Consider the following 17,393-nt stretch of genomic DNA (forward strand, 5'->3'; position numbering starts at 1 on the left):
TTTTGTGGATTTCAGACATGTTTCAAAATCATCTCATGTAAATTTTACACATTTTTTTGGTAAAGTTCATTCATTAGGTATTTTATCTTATCTCTTGCTATTGTGATTGCATACCACAATATCTTTTGCTGGTTACTGTTTGTATATACAAAGACTATAGATTCCCACACATTAATTTTATATCTTGCTCTCTCATTGAATTCTTTTAGTGTTCTAGTTAGAGAACCAATGATTCTCTAAGGTGTTGCAGGCATACTATTATAACATCTGCAAATAGAGATAGTTTTTCTTCCTCTTCAATTATGCCTCTGTTTGGATTGGCCAATACCTTACGTGCAATGCTAAGCAGAAGTAGAGCTACTGACTATCCTCCTTGCCTTGTTTCTGTCCTTAGTGGAACCCTTAGTCTTTAGGGTTCCTCCACTAAGACACTATCTTTAGTATTCACACACACGTGCAATCACATTAAGAAAAAACCCATTAATTCTTATTTTGGGAATATATTTATCAAGACAGGATGTTGAATTTTATGAAATCCTTTTTCAGCATCTATGGAGACAACCATGTGTTTTTCCTCCTCCACTCTATTAACATATTAAAGAACTAATATAGCTATAAATATATTAATTTGTTTTTTCCAATATCAAACCAACCTTGTACTCCTGGAAAAAAAAATATTTGATCACGGTATGTTATTTTCTTAATGTGGTGCTGGATATTTTTTATTTCCATATCAAGGCTCAGAAGTGATACTGGTCTGTAATTTTTTGTGTTGTCTTTAACAGATTTAACATATTATCTACTTCCTTAAAGAGGATCTGAGTTTTTTTCTTCATTTGCTTTGTGGCCATGCTCTCTCTACTGAAGTCTTGCCTATCAGCAAGAATTAAAAAGCTTTGGCTAATGATCCTATAGGACAATTCCTAGAGAAGCCTTTTCTATTTCTTCTTGAAATGGCTTTCATACTCCTGGTCTGCCTCAAATCTCTTTGCATCTGCAGTTCTGTATCATTCACAACATGTGGGGATCAACCAGTGAGTCCCATTACCACGAACTAAGTTAAGGAATTTATGCCTATGAATCTGAACTGAGGCTTCCCCCTCACCCGCCCACTGTCAGGCTAGACACGTACTAGACTTTCTCAGGAAGGTATGCACCAGGTCTGGTAGAGATCAGCCAGAATGCTCAGGTCTCCTGACATTTCACAGAGCATTCCTCACATTTAACAAGACACAGGTCACATGGGAAACCATTTGAAGTGTCTCAATCATCTCCATTAAAACTTTAGAAAAAAACTGAGAACATACTTAGATGTTTTGTGCTGCCTTTTTCACTCAGTTTTAACAGAGGACTCAGTCTTTATTAGAAACCACCAAGCTCAACCAAGGTGGGATCCTGACCATAGAGTCAAGGTCATAGAATCAAAGGTGCCTCCAGGGTTAGGTCCTCTAACAAAGATGCATGTTGGAACCTGCTGTGGAGTTTTAAGGAAACAAAAACAAAAACAAAACACATAGATGTTAAGGCCTCATCTTAGACCCACCGAATCCCAATCTCCAGAGAGACTGGCTATGCCCTAAGTAATCAGGGTACAGGTGGTCCAAAGGCTGGTGTCCTGAAACCATTTCACCAAAAGCTCTTTCTCAATAATTTTTTTTTAAAGAGTTTATTTACTTATTTGACAGAGAGAGATCACAGTAGGAGAGAGGAAGGGAAGAGATCACAGAGAGAGAGGAAGGGAAGCAGGTCCCCTGCTGAGCAGAGAGCCCGATGTGGGACTCGATCCCAGGACCCAGAGATCATGACCTGAGCCGAAGGCAGCGGCTTAACCCACTGAGCCACCCAGGCGCCCCTCAATAATTTTTTTAAAAAATTAAATTTCTTGAAAAATCTCCAGAGCTACAACATTAAAGGGTGCCCTTCTCCTCTGGCCATCACAGCTCCTGAAATAAAGTATTGCATTTTTTTTCTATCCTCTAAGGTAACACAGAAACATGCCCACAAATGAGGAAATTTTATTTTCTAGAGCTAAGGTGGTGATTGGTAGTTAAGGGCAAGGGGAAAGAGGGAAAGGCACGAGGGACTGGCAATCAGACAGAAAGTGTACACCAGTGAGTGCCACTGTATACAAGACTGTGACTTGGAAATGTCTGAGTTCCTTGTTAGTGTTCTGTTCCCCTAGACTGACTTCTTTCCCAGACACCAGAGGTCAAGCCTGGGTAGTTTTCAGCCCCATGAAGCATGTTAAGGGACAGGGCAGTCTCAGTCTCTCCTTCTCCCTCTCTGTCTCTCTCTCTCTCACACACACGACACTTGCACTCGTAGTCACTACCTCATTACTAAAGGCTTCCAACAGCAAGGATACCAGCCAACACAGCACCGTCTTCCCCTCACTATAAACATTTCTCCAAGCCCCGGGCGCCTGGGTGGCTCAGTTGATTAAGCATCTGACTCTTGATTCCAGCTCAGGCCCTGATCTCAGGATTATGGGATCGAGCCACGCATCAGGCTCTGTGCTCAGTGGGCGGAGTCTGTTTGCTATTCTCCTTCCGTTTTCCCCTGCCCCCCCCACCACTCACAATTTCGCTCTCTCTCTAAAATAAATAAATCTTTTTTAAAAAAGGAATTTCCTCAAGGTCTTGTGAGCTAATTAATTAATGAGCCATGTATCTTCAATCACAGGTAAAGAATAAGTCTTTAGGTCCTCAGACAGTATAGCAAGGTTACTGCATAATCCAATGGTATCATTTACTAAGCACCCAACCATGCGATTTTTTTTCACTTCAACAATCCAGTGGCTCTCGTGATGGTCACTGGCACGTGGTCTCATTTACTCACGAGGAAGTGGAGGCTGCAGAGGTTAATGGCCTGGTGAGGTCCCAGAACAGTTAAAACTTTGCCTGGATCAGAGGCCCACTCTGTGAGTCACTACCAAAAAAAACAAAATAAAACAAAACAAAAAAACTCTCCTTTTACCAAAACAAAATTTGAAGGCAGAAATGCCACCAGTCTCTTAAAATGCATTTTCGAGTTGTGGAAGTCTGGCGGTCCTGGGGGTTACACCCTTTCCTGTTAAGTTATGAAAACGTACACCCAACATGGAAAATCAGAATGGGGTTCCCGCATTTTTTTTTTAAAGAATTAAAATAGAGTCATCTTAAATTAAAAAAAAAAAAAGAAAGAAAAGAAAAACCAGCACACTTGCCCCAAAGTCCGTTTGCTCAGCGCTTGCCTGCCCGAGTGGGCGCTTTCCCTACTCTGTGTGCATTCTTGTTTCAAAAATGCCAATCTTTCTTCACCAAATTTACATCAAAACTTGCATCGTTTCTTTACCTACAGAGCCAAGGGGCTGCTGACAGAGCCGGGCACACAAAGCGACGAGAAGGTAATGAATTTCTTCCTCTAGAAAGGGGGGCTCCACCCCGCCACTCAGTCCCTCACGGGGGCCCCTCTTTCCACCCCAATACCAGTGCCGCTTGGGGGATAATTAGGAGCACGGATTTCCTGCCCTGCCAGCTGGCCTCCAAACCATTGCTTCTTTCACCACCTTGCTGCCCCCTAGATCACCCTTCCCCTCTCTCTCTCCCGGCCCAGGCCTCTCTCCAGGGCCCTCCTGGCACCCCACCCTGCCGGAGATCAAGCAGCGTGTCAGAGCTCGTTCACCAGGAAGCTTAGCACCAGCTTAACTCTCCATTCACTGGGACAAGGGGCCCCTTTCTTTAATGCACGGCTTTGCTCTGAGAGACGCTGGTTTACGGCCCCTGTGAACTCAACCTGGTTCAGCATCCAATTCTAGAACAGGGTTTCGTGCAAATGGTTATTTTCCGACCCGCCCCACTCCCCAGCTGCATTTTCGACCCTACCCTGCTGGCCCCCTTGAGGCCGGCTTCTGGGGAGGCTCGGTGCCGGCAGCCCACCTAATATCCTGCTCCTTTGCTCAATTCTTCTATTGTTTCGGCAAATGTTAGCATTAATTCTCCAACATTTCCCAGCTCTACTATCACATCAACTGCAAAAAGAGCGAGTTTCTCGTCTTTTCCGATTTGTACTCTCGTAGTTGAGGTCTGTCGTCTCCTGAATGTGGCGGATATCCCTGGGATGATATCCAGCACCGGGGGAGATAGTGGACTTCTGGTCTTGTTCCTGGTCTTCGTGGAAATACACTGAGCGTGTCTCCATCAAATGGGACGCCAGCTCTAGGGTCCAGGGGACCTCACTCACTTTCTCCCAACACCGGGTCTCAGCCTCTCCTCTCACAGATCCCCCCACGGGCTCTGGGAAACACTGTTTCAGGCTCAGGAGTGGCAAAGGGTCCCCTGAATGGCTGGTCTCTGGAGACACCCTCAACCCAGGTGGGCTCCGACCTCCCAGCCCCACCTCGGCAGGCTTTCCCTGCAGCTCAGCTGGAGAACGTCTGTCTCCCGGACAGCTGCAGGGAGCGACCATATAGGATGTCGCTACAGGACGGGCAATATCCTTGCCCTGATTCCAACAAGATACTTGTGCACGGAGAGGAGGAGGAGTGGATGGAAAGTCAGTTTTTCCTGGGGTTTCCCGGGAATTTTCTCTCCTGATAACTACCTTCATCCTGCCTTTTGCTGCCCCTTTAAAGAGAAAAGGGCTTCCCACGTGTTAATTGTTGAGCGTTTTTACTGCCCTTTTATTTTGCTTGACATCTGATAATCAATCTTCTGTATCTGTTTATATACGCTTTTCTATTTAAACTTTTTTTTTTTTTTTTTTTTAAATCTAAAAAACATAGTACCATACCGCCAAAGGTGTCAGGAAACGCGCTCAAATAAGGACCGGCTCCAAAGACCGCCCTGCCAACGAAATGCCAGTAAAACCTGAAACCCGCTTCAGACACACTGGGAAGGTTCCAACATTTAAGACTTAAAGAACTTCTTTATTCCAGTAAATCAGCTTCCCTGTGAATACCATCAAAATCCTATGCTTTAATGGGTGAGGGACTATCAGAGGAAGAGGCGAGAAGGAAAGGATGTGGACAAGTACAAAATTTAATTTAAAAACTATTATGAGAAGTTTAATTCCCCCCCCACCCAAATACATAAATCTTTCCCATGCATTTTCTTCGTTTCATTTTTCTTCAAAAAAAAAAACAAAAAACAAAAAACAACAACAAAACTTTTTAAAAGCATCCTGAACCATTAGAAGCCATGAACAGGGTAAGTCAGTGGAATAGAGTTTTTAATTACAAATATTTATTTACTGGATTCCTAATCATTAAAACGCCACATCAGATAGGGGAATGCAAAGGAATTTTGCTTCCCCCTTACCTCCCCACCCCCTATCCCCCCCCCCCACCCAATCCATGAGGGATGAGGTGCCACTTTGATCTCAACACAGAAACTCAATGATGTCCCCATCTTTTGGGGGAGGGCTGGGCCACTGACTAAGCCCAGGGGAGGTGCTTTCCTGGGGGCATCCATGGGGGCGCCCTGCTGATGCTGAGCCCCAGTCTCCTCGCAGATAAATCTGGACCCTACCCTTTAACCCCCCAGGGCCCCTCGAGGAATGAGTGTATCACACTGCCACGCATGCTGCGAGCACGTAGCTGATGTCAGCTCCTTCCTGCTGGCAAGGGGACATGAAGGAAGGTACACAAGGCTCCTTGGCTGTACCTTTTCTAGGAAAGGAGGCGGCTCCCACCTTCCAGTTTGAGCCATGTATACAACAGGGCACACCGCGCCCTCGTTGGAGGTGCTCAGAATGTTCTGGAGAAAGAGAAACCATCTGACCTTCCGTTCCCACCCCATCGGACTGAAAGGAAGCTTCAAAGAAAAGCACCTGACCAAGCTCTCAAGGACTCGCTAAACACAGTGTTGTTCCTGGTCTGCGGCTGGTACACAGGGCACCTGTGCTGATGCGCGGGCTGGGGGCGGCCTCAACCACCCCCCAAGAGGGGGCGTCAGGGCTCCTTGGGGGAACACCGCTGCCTTGTGCTTATTTCTTTTGCTTTCACCCCTCAGTGTGGCTCGGTTCTGATCCCAGGTACCGTCTGTCTTCTTTTGTTAGACTCACTCCTTTCCCTCAAGCCCCTAGTGCACTGTTCGGTGACCACGTCCCAGAAAAGTCAAAGCATTTCGGGGGTGCCCAGGTAGCTCAGTCAGCAAAGCATCTGCTCTCAGCTGAGGTGATGATCCCGGGGTCCTGAGATCCAGCCCTGCGTCGGGTTCCCTGCTCAGTGGGAAGCCTGCTTCTCCCTCGGCCCTGCCACTCCTCCTGCTTGTGCTCTTTCTGTGTGTCAAATAAATAAATAAAATCTTTAAAAAACAAACAAATAAACAAAACCGTGGCATTTCCTGGAGACGCTACTTTGTCTTCCTGATGCTGTCTGGGTGCAGGCCCCTCTCTGTACCCATGCTCAATGCTTCGAGAAGCACCGTGCAGCAGGTCCCCAAGGAAAACACAGAAAAGTCAGAGCTGGGGGCGCGCTGAGCTCACAATGGGCTGGGCCACACATGGGACAAAAGTGACACACCATGCTACCCTGTGTCAACAGAGTGGGCCCAAGTGACTTCAGCAGAAACGTGGGGATGGACACACCTCTAGACCTACTGCTACACGCGGTCCCAGCAAACGACCCTCATAAACCAAGAACAGTAAACGGAGCTTAACGTTCTAATGAAATCGAGATTGCTGGGTGTGCTTTCACAAAATGAAACTGCCTGGAACTTCTCATAACGCTTTTTACGATAAGCATTAAAATGCAAAGAGGAAGATGGAAGTTCCTGGTCCAGACCCAGTCTGTAACGAGCGGGAGCAGAGGCCTCGCAGGCGGCGTCCGGGAGAGAGGTGTGTGCACTGCATTACAGTCGGAGATTATGATATAAAATGAGTGTGTTATTAAAAGGATCCTAAAGTCATAAAAAGTTGAAGTTATTTTTAGTGAGGATGAATAATTTCTTTGGTAAAAAATGAATAACTTGTATTATCTTGCTCCAGAGCACGGGGGAGCCCCGAAAGCTGTCACCCCGATTCCTCTACACCAGACGGCTTTTGTTGCCAGTAGTTGGGTCTTGTCGTTTTTGTACGGCATTTTCGTCTTGGAAAGATTGAGAGCTCAGTCTTGAAGAAAGTTGGTGTGAAAGAATCCCTCCAGTTAGCAAATGTAGACCTTGATTATCCTACTGGGAAAAGTCAACAGAAAGACCCATCTCCTCCAGCCACGTCAGCCACGGACATGATGTGTTGTGTCCTTACTTCTCAGACACCACACGCCACCTCAACCACTTGATGCCACACAGAGAATGAGATCATTGGGTCAGACGACTGTGGTCTGATGCGGCGGGGAAAGAAAAGTTTTTCATGCGGTTCTCCTTTCAAATACATTCGATTAATTGAACATATGCTAAAGAATGACTCTGGGCTTGAACTCCTCCAGTAATTTAAACATATTCCCCATAATTTTGTTTGTGTCCATAAACCAAGGGAATTCCAATTTAATCTCCGATGGGATAATCATAAATTCTAAATGAGTGGAGACAAAATAACGTTCTCCTTTACATGGTCAGGGGGATGTAGGATATTTGACTTAGGAACATACTCATGCTATAGACAGTTCGGAAAACAGAAATAAAAGCTGTAATCATTCATCCTAACACAACGTAACCACTTTTCCACATTTCCTAGTTCTTTGTCAGATGTGTGTTTTAAGATTTTAATCTATGGGGCACCTGGGTGGCTCAGTGGGTTAAGCCTCTGCCTTCAGCTCAGGTCATGATCCCAGGGTCCTGGGATGGAGCCCTGCATTGGGCGCTCTGCTCAGCAGGGAGCCTGCTTCCCCCCTCTCTCTCTGCCTGTGATCTCTGTCAAATAAATAAATAAAATCTTTAAAACAAAACAACAAAAAAAGATTTCAATCTACTACTTCCTTATTTTAACCTACTTTTTAATTGATCTAAGATTTGCTCTATATTGTTAGTCTTTCTGTTGATGGTTGGTAATATCCCATTGAGTATGGGTTTCCCCATATATATTGCTATACATTTTCCCATATAATTCTTGAGTGTAGGTTGCTACAAAGTAGGGTTACGGGATCCAAGGCTGGGAACTTCTTATCTCCCCAATGCTCACTACCAAATCGCTCTTCAGAACATTGTTCCAACGTGGACTCCCATCAAGGTTTAAACTTGGTTTCAGAGTACCTGTCTCATTGTATCCTTGCCTATCTTGAATAGGATCACTAAAAAATTAACAAAAACTAATAAAAAATTTAAAAACCCATGGTTTTTGGTCATTTGTTTTTGTTGTTTTTTTTTTTTGTCTTGGTTTGGTTTTTTTGGGCTAATTTAGTGGGTGACAAGCGTGTTCAGTGAATCATGAAGTACTGTGAGGAAGTCTTATCTCGGCTCCTATATTCCAGAGTAAAGGCATCAAAATAATCACAGAGAGATATCGTGTATCTGGCTGTCTTTCTCCGAGTCTTAGGCTTCTGCTCGTCTGCAGAGAAAGATCCAGAAGGCAGGAGGAATGCTCCAATCTGACGGTCAAGACTCAGACAGTAAGGGGGCCTGTCTGTCCTGGGAGGCGGGTCGGGCTATGCTGTATTACTGTTCTGGCGTCATTTCGCTTGGCCTGTGCCACGCTTGAGTTTCCAGAAGCAGATGGCAGAATTTTGGTGTTCTCTCCACTTAGAAAAACCATGAAGCCGGCAGAATTTTCTTCAGTCGTTCTGTTTACCATCATTGCCTATCTGTGCGGATTCGGCACAGATATGGCTTCTGGTTCTTCTTAGAGCTGAGAATTTGGGTGTTGGGCAACTTGCTTTGTATGCAGAATAAAATAAAACAACAAATTAAGGTGTGCCTTAGTGAGGTCCGGGCTTGCTTATACTTACAGTGGGTTAAATAAATACGCCTTATTTAGATCTTCTGAACACGAATCATTATAGGAAAGATTTTGCACGGGGGAGAAAACAGCAATGAAGGTGTCCACAACAAAATCTGCACACATCTCGTGGGCCTTGGGTGACCGTCCAAAACACTCTCCATTATAAAAAATTTCAAACCATCAGCAAGCAAAAAGAATGGTGTAAGGAGCCCCCATGTGTGCGATCACTGTCGACAACCAGTAAGGCCTTTAATGTGTGCAGACTGGAAGGAGGCGCCCCGCGCCCCCAGGCCCCGGCCCCGGCCCCGCATCCAGGCTTCCCAGCAGCCGCTGACTCTCTGTGAGGCAGTTTCCAGCATTTGCGAGAAGCAGCTCTGCCGCTGCCAAATTCCTGCTGGGTCGGCCAAGAGGTATGAACCAAAAATGAAAAAAACACGAAGGACTTGTTTTTTAAAAGCAATACATCAAACATAAAAAGAGCTCTTTTGTATGAATTTCTGGTGTGGGAGCCAGAGAAGAGAAAATCGTTCTCCCTCCCGGGAGGAAGCGGCTTGACCTCACCTGCAACTTTTCTCTTACGGTGTGGGTTTTTCTCACCCCATTAAATGTAATCTACTCTAGGTGGGTTTGTACCATGTGGGAGAAAGAGGGAGTGATGGAGACAATGCCCAAGGGAAGCGAAGTGCCCAAGGGCAGGCTGGGGCTGCCACCATCGCTCTAGAAGGCGGGCCCTCGAGCCACATCCACGTCGGGGGGCAGGGCCACGTAAGTGGGGGAACACATACTTTGGGGAGCACAGGGCCATGGGGATGTGGCTGCTTCAAAGGTCCTGTCAGACACACAAGGGCACAAGGATCATGTTTCCATGGCCTCAGAAGTCATGTACACAACCCCCCACCCCTACCCTACAACACTCTTTACAAAAGTAAAGAGGGGAAAAAAAAAAAAAAAAAAAAAAAAAAGCAAAGAACAGGAAGAAAAACCAGGTTAGAACGGGGCCTCATCCCACCACTTAAAAAGAAACGGCCATTTGGGATGGTGGGAACAGGTTTCACACTGAAACCCAAAGGAAAAGCAGCAGAATCAAACCAGTGTTCTCGAAGGTATAGAAACAGGAGCGTGAACCCCTTAAAACCCAGCCGGGGGGCCCCACCAGCTGTCAGGGCCTCCAGACTGTGCCGCACGGAGCAGGAAAAGACAATGTCAGTACTGCGCCCCTAAATCCCCATCCCATTAACCAGGTGCCAATAGTGAAACCTACAGGAGGACCCCAGTTAAATCACCTGGCGGCCGCTCAGCAGGCTCCCAGCACTCATCCCTGGGGACAGGCAGCCTTTTCTTCGGTCACACAGTCACGTAGCAGGAGAAAGAGCTCACTTTGGCATCCGTGTGAGGAGGGACAGTGGCCATCTGCCTACACACTGTCCCCTGTAGACATGTTGGAGCAGAGCCTCAGGGAGAACTGACAATCGGCCGCTTTAGACCTGCGTGAACGGCACTTTCCCGTGACTCAGACCAAGGAGGAGGAGAAGCAGCATCCGCTGATTTTTCTGACATCAGCGCCCAAGGGAACTGCTGCACTGCGATCCTGCTGAACCCTTGGGACAGTGCTGCAAGGTGGGGACCTTGCGACCCCGTTTGTGTATGAGATTACGCGAGGGATTGATCCCGGACCGCAGCTGGTAAGAGGCATGCCTGGTACCCACGACAAGTAACTGTTTCCAAATGAGGAAACCAACAGCCAGTGAACGTCTCATCACAGAGCTGCTGGGACGGGTGGTCCGCCTGGAACGGCGGCACAGCCAGAGGCCAGTGGGCGAGGCAATAGGGAAAGAAGGCTTGTGGTGCCAGATCCCGGCCCTTTCAGAGGGACTGAGACCCAAGGGCTATCTCCATCTTAACTGTGACAGTCACGCTACTGGTTTGCTTTCACTTCACGTTCCTTTCCTGGCGCATGCACACGCTAAAACACATCCTTGGTGGGAGCCGCATCTGCGCTCTCCAAAACATCCGTCCGCTTAACCACACTGGGCATGGAGGGAAATGCGTGGCAATGCCTCTCGGTTCCCGTTGCCTCATTCCCGAGCTTTGCCCTTGCCTCCCGATCGCACAGACATGTTCACAGTCGGACCTGAGCTCCTAACATACTTCATCTCCGTTGAGATGACCTGTTCACAGGCTCAGCTGGTTTCTACAAGAGAAACCTTGACTCTTTAGGGACAAGTAAAAAGTTAAAGTCGTTGAGACCTTTAATTACCCTTTCTAATGTTAATGTTCTGTTTGCTTCTGGACGTTTCCTTAGGGACAAGCTCCTTTCTCTAGGCCCCTGCTTCTCCGGAGACCTTGAAGGCCACGCAGAGGCTTGTGTCCCCGGAGACTCATGGAGACACAGGGTAACAGGGCGCATACTCAGCCGTGCGGCAGTGTGACTCCCTGTGGCAAAAAGCCTGGGCGAGGGGATAGGTTAAAATATTGTTTTTATATTAAAACAAATACACACCAGATTTACGGAGTAGAATTACCAACGGAGTGGGTGAATTCATAAGGTGACAATACAATGAAAACAAAATCAAGCAGAGTAAAAGCGTAGAGAGGGTCAAGGGAGGCGGTGTCTGTCAACTGTGTGCGGAATGGTCCGGCAGGGCCCCGTGGGTAAGACATTTGTTCAAAGAGCGCCAGGAAGCCAGAGAGCATGCCATGAAGGTATCAGCAAGAGGAATGTTCCAGGCAGTGGAAACAGCAAGGCCAAAGGCCCCGGTGGGTATGGGGAAAAACAAGTGGCCTTGTACATCGTGAATGTGTGGAGGGGACAGGGCCGGCTACCGGAATGTGGGTTGGGGGTGGGGCGGGGCAGGTTGAGGGCTTTGAAGATCTGGATTCTGGATTTTATACTGAATGAAATAAGAAGCAATGTTGAGCCATTCTAAGCAGAGGGATGATATAATCTTTTTGAAAAAGATTCACCTGGCTCCTGTATGAAAAACACCTGGGCGGGGGGTGTGCAGCGGTGGTGTCCGTGGTCACAGGGGATCGACCAGGAAGCCCTACAACCATGCCGGTGAGAGGCAAGGCTGCATGCGCTGGCCTGGGAATGCCAGAAGCTGGAGGGGCAGCTGCATTCTAGATCTTTCTAGATTGAGTTCCTGAAAGAGAGAGAGAGAGAAGGAGGGAAAGAAAGGAAGATAGAAAGGAAGGAAAGAGTCAAGGATGAGTCCAAGGTTTCTGGCCTGCACAGCTGGGAGAACGCGGACGTGCGGTTCACGGCAAGGAGGAAGCCAGGCACCGGGCAGGTGGAGGGTGGCTTGGGCACTGGGTTCGGAAGCGGCAAGTATGAGACGTCCTACTGGACCATCCGGTAGATCTAAAAGGCCGTGTGGACTTGAAGGGAGAAATCTGGACCAGGTTCTTCATTTGGGAGCCATTACTGTGGAGACGGTACACAGAGCCAGGGGACCCAGTAAGGAAAGCTAGGTGAGGAGTTGGACTGCAGAGGCAGGACGTCCAATCGCACGTCCTTGACTTTGACTTTGCTCTCTGGCAAAGGCTCCAGGCTGAGAATTCAGAACCCACAGCCCTGATTCCTTTCTCAGAAACACAAAGCGTGGTGACCATATCAGGTCGACACACCTGAGCTGTCAACGCTGAGGAAAGGCGGGAACGTACCCCACCCCCGCTCTGAGACGCGCAGAGCAGGGCCGGAGGGTCACAGGGGTCTGCTCCTGCGTTGCTCCCGCCTACTTTTTAAATACATTCAGAATCGGGAGTAAATGATGACCATATGCATCTTCCAAAATAACAATGACCTCTGACGCAAACTGCTGAGATGACTTCAGTTTCTGTGCCACACACACTGCCTGCATATAGTAGGTGCTCTGTAAATATAGGGTGTATGAATAACTATGTACATTTCTAACTGAAACCAGAAAATTTGCGGCCGTGAATCCTCTGCAGCTCAACAAACATGCAAAAATTACTATTTGGTGACAGGCAAATATCTGAAGGACCCTGGCGATCCAACACCCTCTCCTGCACCCCCCGTTCATAGAATGAGACATGCTGCCTTAGGTAAGTGAGCTCTGCCTCCCTTCCAGAAACAAGGAGATTGGGACTCTTGTCATTGATTTCTCCCCCGGTGCCCCGTGCAGAGCAAATGCCCGTAAATCGTAATGAATGTCCAATGAAGGAGTGAATAAATATTCATTGAAAATTAACTGGACAGTTAATTTAGGTCACTCACTGGAAAAAAGAAAAACAGTGAAACTAGAAAAGTATCTTTTTAATTTGAAAGGTTAATTAAGGATAAAATTTTAAAAAAATATTTTGGTGGCTTAAGTAAACCAGACACAACGGGGGTGCTAAACAGTGGTGATTTGTAACTTGGAAAACATTCCATTATGCTGCACAAATGAGAAAAAAAGCAGAAGTTGCCTGACTTATTTCATGGTTTTAGTACAATTAATCTCAATCCTGAGTTAGGTAAGTAAGAAAACAAAATAACACCCTCTTCTCTTATAAACAGAGAAGAGAAAATCCTAAATGAAATGCTAGCTAATCGAGTTCAACTACACGTCTTATGTATAATGCATTATTATAATCAAGTCATGTTGATCCTAGAAATGCAAGGATGGTTTAACATCAGAAAAACCGATCAGTGGAACACATCACGAGGGCAGAACGGGAAAATCACAAGACTATCCAGTGGATGCAGAAAACAGAAGTGATACATGTCAGTGGGTCTGGGTCAATTCTCCAAGTGACCTATTAGTCAGATGACTGATTTCCTAAATCACCAGATGTTCTGATTCCCCAAAGCATGTTTCTGTTAACTAAAACGGTACAGCAATTCGTATTAGATGCATCGGCGGGCCTGTGGGAATGGCACGGGACTAGAACTCAGATCATCTGCGACACAGGAAAACCAAAAGCCAGCAGGCTCCCAAACCGGCAAAGAATCCCAAGCACCAGTATATCTAGATCTTCAGGCTTCCCGAGGAACCCACCAGCCTGACCAGGGCCATTCCCAAGCAGGGAAGAAAAACTATTCACGGTTTTCTCCAGAGGACATGCGTGGGTCCATGCTAATGAGTGGTTACTTCCAGAAGGAAGAATTCAGGAATGAGGAAAAGTAATGACGCATCTACAGAAAATATCATTGGACCTAAATTAGCAAATTTATTATGTAAAAGTGACTTCTGATCACAGTCTCTCTAAATACTGTCCCTATATGATTCATGGAAATGCCATCCAAAGGCAGTATTTTGTGCTATGTCTAAAACCTTCCAATTCGGCTTTAAAACAGACACATCTTTAGCAACAGAACAGAGCGAAGTCAGAAAACAGTATTGGTTCTATGCCCACAGTTTCAGTAGCATTTAAGTCCAACATTTCATAAACATTATTACATTCATTTTCTCCTCGTTTTGCCATACATTTTTGTTTTTATAGTTGTGGGGGGGACAGGTGTGCAGAGGAAGACTTACAATCAGCCTAGCATGCATTGGTGAGAAGTTTCCTACGTAAAAAGCGCTCTTTTAATACCTTTGCAAAAATGTCGAGAATTTCCCTTATGAACAGATTAAATGGGGGATTAAATGTGCCGGCACTCGTTTCCGGTGTGTATTTCATTAGTTCGGTTTCTCAAAGCTCCACAGAGTCCGAGACCATTCAGCACACGGATGAATGAGAAGGCTAGGGAAAAGCCGCCAACACAGAATGCAGCCATATATATCTTTTTTTTTTTTTTTTTGAAGATTTTACTTGTTTATTTGACAGACAGAGATCACAAGTAGGCAGAGAGGCAGGCAGAGAAAGAGAGGAGGAAGCAGGCTCCCTGCGGAGGAGAGAGCCTGATGTGGGGCTCAATCCCAGGACCCTAGGATCATGACCCCAGCCAAAGGCAGAGGCTTTAACCCACTGAGCCACCCAGGCGCTCCAGCCGTATATATCTGGACGGAGCTCAGGATTCCAGAGGTCTCATCCTAGCCTGCCTCCTGTTTTCCTATTTTTGTGCCCTGGCATAAGTTACCCGACAATGATCTACTGCGCACCTACTACGTAACAGTATTCCAGAGAGCAAGAAATGTAGCGACAGACAAAGCAGGTTTACCTTCTCGCAGGAAGAGGCAGATATGAAACAAATATGTGAATAAACATATTCTATATCAAATCAGGCAGGTATGCAGTAATATACAAATAAATAAATATGCAAATAAATACATTCTATGTTGGGTTGGGGGGTGACAGAAGGGGCAGTGTTTGCAGAACGTTGGACATTCTGCAAAGACGGTTCAGGAAGGCCTGTCTCAGGAGCTGACCTGCAAGCAGAGTCCTGAAGGAGTGAGAGCAGGAACCGCATCTGGGAGAGGAATGGTCCAGGCAGGGCAAGGAGAAGCCCGAAGGAGCTGAGGCGGGGAGGGTGCGCTTGCCCTGTCCGAGGCCCAACCCCCACGTGTGTGTGCATGGGTGCCGGTGCATTAGGTCTGCCGGGTGGGGGTGGGGCGCCATCAGGTAGGGCTCCCGGCAGGTGAGAGCAGTGGATTTTCACGCAGCGTAACGCTTCTGAGACGCACCCGTGCTCCTGTGGGTGCGCAGCTTCTGCCCCTTGATACTGCTGGGGAGCAGCCCAGCCGTTTGTTGGAGATTAGGAATAAAAGGACTACGAACATCTGCATCCGGGTCTTTGCGTGGACACATGTTTTCATCTTGGGTCAACCCCTAGGAGCCGCACTGCTAGGTCACATGGTGAGCGTGTATTTAATTTCGTAAGATACGACCAGCCTGCTTTCAGAAGCGGCGGCATCATTCTGCATTCCCACCGGCAATACACAGGAGTTCTAGTTCCTCGGCATCCTTGTCAACACACGGTACTACCAGCTGCCAAGTCGGCCCTACAAATGGATGCAATGGTATCCCATTGCATTTCCCTGAGGACTTGTAATACGGAGAATCTTCTCACATACTTCCTGGCATTCATCTTTTCTTTGAAGTGTTTGATCAATTCTCTTGCCTTCTTTTTTTTTTTTTTTTTTTTTTTAAATGGGGTTGTCTTCCTAACACTGAGCTGGAAGGCTTTTTATGTATTCTCGCTGCAACCTCTTCGCCAGGTATGTGTTTTGCAAATATTTTCTCCCGGTCTGTGGCTTGCCTTTTTGTTTTCGTAACTCTGTCTTTTTTAGAAAAGGTTTTAGAAGTGTATATACGATGGGATATTACTCAGTCATCAAAAAGAATGAAATCTTGCCATTTGCAACAACGTGGTTGGAACTGGAGGGTATTAGGCTAAGCAAAATAAGCCCGTCAGAGAAAGACAAATACCATGTGATTTCACTCAATGTGGAATTTAAGAAACAAAACAGATGAACACAGGGGAAGGGCAGAAAAAAAATAGGACAAAATCAGAGAGGGGGAAAAACCACAAGAGATCCTTAACTCTAGAAAAGAAGCTGAGGGTTGCTGGAGGAGAGGGGGTGGGGGATGGGTAACTGGGGGATGGGCAGTACAGAGGGCACGTGATGGAATGAGCTCTGGGTGTTCTAGGCAACTGATTTCTACCTCTGAAACTAATAATACACTCTATGTTAATTAATTGAATTTAAATAAACATTTTTTTTTTTAAGTTAAATAAAAAATCATTCTTTTCGGGGCACCTGGGTGGCTCAGTGGCTTAAAGCCTCTGCCTTCGGCTCAGGTCATGATCTCAGGGTCCTGGGATTAAGCCCCACGTCAGGCTCTCTGCTCTGCGGGGAGCCTGCTTCCTCCTCTTTCTGCCTGCCTCTGCCTACTTGTGATCCATGTCTGTCAAATAAATAAATAAAATCTTTAAAAAATTTAAAAAAAAAATCTTTAAAAAAAATCATTTTTCTTTTATAATTCATACTCTTTGTGTCTTGTTTAAGAAATTGTTCCCTACTCCAATGTCACAAAGATTTTCACTAACATTTTCTTCTAGAAGTTTAATAGTTTAGTTCTCATATTTAGGCTATGATCTGATTTGAGTTCATTTTTTTCATATGGTACCAGGTAAAGGTTGAGATTCATTTTCTTTTTTCCACACAGACACCCAGTTGTTGGACTGCGTTTCCCCCACTGAATGACATTAGCATCTTTACCAAAAATCACTTGGCCACGTAAATGTACGTGTGTTTCTGGGACTTCTCCTCTTCTGTTAACCTATACCTCGACCCTTCTGCCGCTACACACACACACACACACACATATCTGGAATACTGGGGCAAGTTGATTTTAAGCTGTCACTTAGATACATAAAAATTAGATCTCCACATGTAATTATAGTTTATTTACCTATCCAATCAGTGAATAAATGTGAGTATCTGAAGACCAGGGGAGAGATTGGAGGTGTAAATTTGGAAGTCATCAGTTCTGAGAGGATACTTATTTTATTTTTAAACATTTCATTTATTTATTTGAGAGATAGAGGTGTGGGGGGGGGAGGCCTGACGTGGGACTCGATCCTGCGACTCCAGGATCATGACCTGAGCCAAAAGCAATTGCTTAACTGACTGAACCATCAAGACGCCCCT

General features: G+C 46.2%; 1 protein-coding gene and 1 long non-coding RNA gene across 2 annotated transcripts in view; one reads left to right on the plus strand and one right to left on the minus strand.

Annotated features, from left to right (window-relative positions):
- Window positions 1-17,393, minus strand: part of HLCS (holocarboxylase synthetase) — a 206,952-nt gene that overhangs the window by 27,719 nt on the left and 161,840 nt on the right. The gene's annotated exons all lie outside the window — the stretch shown is intronic.
- LOC132012388 (uncharacterized) lies at window positions 10,147-15,896 on the plus strand. The gene is made up of 3 exons (XR_009402604.1): window positions 10,147-10,535; window positions 12,841-12,918; window positions 13,468-15,896. It is a non-coding gene; the product is annotated as an uncharacterized LOC132012388 (long non-coding RNA).

Source organism: Mustela nigripes, chromosome 2, assembly GCF_022355385.1.
Source record: "Mustela nigripes isolate SB6536 chromosome 2, MUSNIG.SB6536, whole genome shotgun sequence".
Taxonomy (NCBI): domain Eukaryota; kingdom Metazoa; phylum Chordata; class Mammalia; order Carnivora; family Mustelidae; genus Mustela; species Mustela nigripes.